The sequence below is a fragment of the Schistocerca piceifrons genome, unplaced genomic scaffold, assembly GCF_021461385.2.
Source record: "Schistocerca piceifrons isolate TAMUIC-IGC-003096 unplaced genomic scaffold, iqSchPice1.1 HiC_scaffold_1294, whole genome shotgun sequence".
In the NCBI taxonomy this organism is placed as follows: domain Eukaryota; kingdom Metazoa; phylum Arthropoda; class Insecta; order Orthoptera; family Acrididae; genus Schistocerca; species Schistocerca piceifrons.
In genome coordinates this window covers 157,501-162,500 of record NW_025727118.1, presented here as the reverse complement: position 1 = coordinate 162,500, position 5,000 = coordinate 157,501, and the positions used below count along the sequence as shown (strand labels likewise).

Sequence of the window (5,000 nt, the reverse complement as noted above, 5' to 3'; positions counted from 1 at the left end):
TTATCGGAATTAACCAGACAAATCGCTCCACCAACTAAGAACGGCCATGCACCACCACCCACCGAATCAAGAAAGAGCTATCAATCTGTCAATCCTTCCGGTGTCCGGGCCTGGTGAGGTTTCCCGTGTTGAGTCAAATTAAGCCGCAGGCTCCACTCCTGGTGGTGCCCTTCCGTCAATTCCTTTAAGTTTCAGCTTTGCAACCATACTTCCCCCGGAACCCAAAAGCTTTGGTTTCCCGGAGGCTGCCCGCCGAGTCATCGGAGGAACTGCGGCGGATCGCTGGCTGGCATCGTTTATGGTTAGAACTAGGGCGGTATCTGATCGCCTTCGAACCTCTAACTTTCGTTCTTGATTAATGAAAACATACTTGGCAAATGCTTTCGCTTCTGTTCGTCTTGCGACGATCCAAGAATTTCACCTCTAACGTCGCAATACGAATGCCCCCGCCTGTCCCTATTAATCATTACCTCGGGTTCCGAAAACCAACAAAATAGAACCGAGGTCCTATTCCATTATTCCATGCACACAGTATTCAGGCGGGCTTGCCTGCTTTAAGCACTCTAATTTGTTCAAAGTAAACGTGCCGGCCCACCGAGACACTCAATAAAGAGCACCCTGGTAGGATTTCAACGGGGTCCGCCTCGGGACGCACGAGCACGCACGGGGCGGTCGCACGCCTTCGGCTCGCCCCACCGGCAGGACGTCCCACGATACATGCCAGTTAAACACCGACGGGCGGTGAACCAACAGCGTGGGACACAAATCCAACTACGAGCTTTTTAACCGCAACAACTTTAATATACGCTATTGGAGCTGGAATTACCGCGGCTGCTGGCACCAGACTTGCCCTCCAATAGATACTCGTTAAAGGATTTAAAGTGTACTCATTCCGATTACGGGGCCTCGGATGAGTCCCGTATCGTTATTTTTCGTCACTACCTCCCCGTGCCGGGAGTGGGTAATTTGCGCGCCTGCTGCCTTCCTTGGATGTGGTAGCCGTTTCTCAGGCTCCCTCTCCGGAATCGAACCCTGATTCCCCGTTACCCGTTACAACCATGGTAGGCGCAGAACCTACCATCGACAGTTGATAAGGCAGACATTTGAAAGATGCGTCGCCGGTACGAGGACCGTGCGATCAGCCCAAAGTTATTCAGAGTCACCAAGGCAAACGGACCGGACGAGCCGACCGATTGGTTTTGATCTAATAAAAGCGTCCCTTCCATCTCTGGTCGGGACTCTGTTTGCATGTATTAGCTCTAGAATTACCACAGTTATCCAAGTAACGTGGGTACGATCTAAGGAACCATAACTGATTTAATGAGCCATTCGCGGTTTCACCTTAATGCGGCTTGTACTGAGACATGCATGGCTTAATCTTTGAGACAAGCATATGACTACTGGCAGGATCAACCAGGGAGCTGCGTCAACTAGAGCTGAGCAGCCGGCCGCCCGGGAGTGTGTCCCGGGGGCCCGCGCGAACACGCAAGCGTCCGCTCAATCATTCTGCAAACAGGAGGAGGCTGAGCTCCCCTGCACAATACACCTCGAAACCCTCTCAGGTCCCGGCGGCGCGCAGCGCCGTCCCAAGTACTTGGTCGGGTTCGAGAGAGGCGCAATCGCCCGGAGTTAGGCGAGTAGACGCTTTCGGTGCGACCACCCGTGCTCCCAACTGAGCTTGCCGCTGCCGACAGAGGCCCGGGAGCGTGCTGTCGTGGCATTGCCGGCGGGAGACAACACGCGCCACCTACGGTGACCGGCAGCTCCAACGCCAGCGCCACAGAAGGACAAAAGCCCCACTTGGGTGCCGAAGCGAACTCTCCCAGCACAGCGCACGCGCCAACACATCCGCACAGCTGCGATACAAACCACCAGCGAGAACCGCTGGGGCGACCGAGCAGCAGACGGCGTCGCGGCGCCGAGCGCCGGGCGGCAGCGCATCCTCAACGCACACAGTCCTCAATCGGACCAGCACACTGAAGATGTCCACCGCGCTTCGCACCGGGCCCGCGAGGACCTACTTTGGCCGCACGGCGCCGCGCGCAGGGTGCGCCGGCGCGCAGCTGCGACGCCTGCCGCGTCCGTCGGCCGGCGCGCCTGCCACTGGCCGCCCCCACCAGCCGGCTGTAGCGCGTGCGCCCACGCACCGCGCGGCCAGCACGCCGGGAGGCGCCCCCTCACCGGCCGGGGACGGTCCCACCCAGCCACCGCCGCGTATCGCTTCACACCCAGATGCCGTTCAGTTTCGTCGGCATGGTGGGTATCGCTGGAACAACCGGTTAGTACCTCAACCTATCGTCGCCATCACCGATTCACCCCTAGCGAGAACAACCGCACCACAACAGGTTACCATTTGTTCATTTGCGTAACTTCACCAGAAAACGCAGGCGTCCATCGCCATTTGCAACTTCCACGATTATTGCATGCCTGTGTCAGGTGTCACGCCACACTACGTCTGCCCACATACACGCAACAAAATGTGCACGCCTAGACAATACGTGGAAGGTGGCCCCCGTACGTATGCGATGTCCATTGCTCGAACGACTGTCAACCGGCCTCTGTAGCATGTCGCAGATATGGAACGCGGTGCACCATGCCATCACGGTGTGTGAGGAGAGACGACTAGGTCCGAATACATCAACAGACAGCTCATGCTGATCGCCATCCACGGCGTCCGTTCCTCCCACACGTCTCTATGGCGTACCACACTGCAATCCAGCTCTCATAGGGAGACGACACGTAGCTGCGTGCACAATATTTGCACTGTATGGTCCGCCGTTTTTGGGCGCAGTCGTTGTACGGTCACACATGTGCCACGATGTATCATTCAGTACATAAGGACGAATGTGCAGTACAGATTGTGGTTTACGCGTACGACATTAGCGGACAGTTGACACAGGCCGCACCACAACGTAGCCTGAGTACGTCGCATGCGGAGGGCATTGAACATGCAAAGTTCTCACCAACCAGCTTGCGAAGGCAGGGGGCAAGGTGGGGACGTGGGGAGGGGCGGCATGTACGTCCTGCTGCCATCCACATTACAGTGTACAGCAGGAGCATGTGGAAAGTGAGCAAGACTTGCAAGGTGTTTAACATGAAGCGATACACAGGGGAGCGGGGAGTGCGAGTAGCGAACTATATTGCGAGGGTTGCGGGTGGGCAACACTACACTAATTGAACGAGTCGTATAACAATTACAGAGCAGGTTTAGGCGACAACGTGGGTTACGTTAGGCGACAACGTGGGTTACGTTAGGCGACAACGTGGGTTAGGTTAAGGCACGACGTGGGTTAGGTTAAGGCACGACGTGGGTTAGGTTAAGGCACGACGTGGGTTAGGTTAAGGCACAACATGGGTTAGGTTAAGGCACAACATGGGTTAGGTTAAGGCACAACATGGGTTAGGTTAAGGCACAACATGGGTTAGGTTAAGGCACAACATGGGTTAGGTTAAGGCACAACATGGGTTAGGTTAAGGCACAACATGGGTTAGGTTAAGGCACAACATGGGTTAGGTTAAGGCACAACATGGGTTAGGTTAAGGCACAACATGGGTTAGGTTAAGGCACAACATGGGTTAGGTTAAGGCACAACATGGGTTAGGTTAAGGCACAACATGGGTTAGGTTAAGGCACAACATGGGTTAGGTTAAGGCACAACATGGGTTAGGTTAAGGCACAACATGGGTTAGGTTAAGGCACAACATGGGTTAGGTTAAGGCACAACATGGGTTAGGTTAAGGCACAACATGGGTTAGGTTAAGGCACAACATGGGTTAGGTTAAGCCACAACATGGGTTAGGTTAAGGCACAACATGGGTTAGGTTAAGGCACAACATGGGTTAGGTTAAGGCACAACATGGGTTAGGTTAAGGCACAACATGGGTTAGGTTAAGGCACAACATGGGTTAGGTTAAGGCACAACATAGGTTAGGTTAAGGCACAACATGGGTTAGGTTAAGGCACAACATAGGTTAGGTTAAGGCACAACATGGGTTAGGTTAAGGCACAACATAGGTTAGGTTAAGGCACAACATGGGTTAGGTTAAGGCACAACATGGGTTAGGTTAAGGCACAACATGGGTTAGGTTAAGGCACAACATGGGTTAGGTTAAGGCACAACATGGGTTAGGTTAAGGCACAACATGGGTTAGGTTAAGGCACAACATGGGTTAGGTTAAGGCACAACATGGGTTAGGTTAAGGCACAACATGGGTTAGGTTAAGGCACAACATGGGTTAGGTTAAGGCACAACATGGGTTAGGTTAAGGCACAACATGGGTTAGGTTAAGGCACAACATGGGTTAGGTTAAGGCACAACATGGGTTAGGTTAAGGCACAACATGGGTTAGGTTAAGGCACAACATGGGTTAGGTTAAGGCACAACATGGGTTAGGTTAAGGCACAACATGGGTTAGGTTAAGGCACAACATGGGTTAGGTTAAGGCACAACATGGGTTAGGTTAAGGCACAACATGGGTTAGGTTAAGGCACAACATGGGTTAGGTTAAGGCACAACATGGGTTAGGTTAAGGCACAACATGGGTTAGGTTAAGGCACAACATAGGTTAGGTTAAGGCACAACATAGGTTAGGTTAAGGCACAACATAGGTTAGGTTAAGGCACAACATGGGTTAGGTTAAGGCACAACATGGGTTAGGTTAAGGCACAACATGGGTTAGGTTAAGGCACAACATGGGTTAGGTTAAGGCACAACATGGGTTAGGTTAAGGCACAACATGGGTTAGGTTAAGGCACAACATGGGTTAGGTTAAGGCACAACATGGGTTAGGTTAAGGCACAACATGGGTTAGGTTAAGGCACAACATGGGTTAGGTTAAGGCACAACATGGGTTAGGTTAAGGCACAACATGGGTTAGGTTAAGGCACAACATGGGTTAGGTTAAGGCACAACATGGGTTAGGTTAAGGCACAACATGGGTTAGGTTAAGGCACAACATGGGTTAGGTTAAGGCACAACATGGGTTAGGTTAAGGCACAA

General features: G+C 52.7%; 1 non-coding gene across 1 annotated transcript in view; it reads right to left on the bottom strand.

The window, feature by feature from the left end:
- Nucleotides 1-1,420, bottom strand: part of LOC124731569 — a 1,909-nt gene extending 489 nt beyond the window's left edge. Inside the window, exon 1 of the ribosomal RNA XR_007008353.1 lies at nt 1-1,420. This exon is cut by the window's left edge and continues 489 nt beyond it. This is a non-coding gene — a ribosomal RNA (small subunit ribosomal RNA).
- Between the last annotated feature and the right edge of the window lie 3,580 nt (nt 1,421-5,000).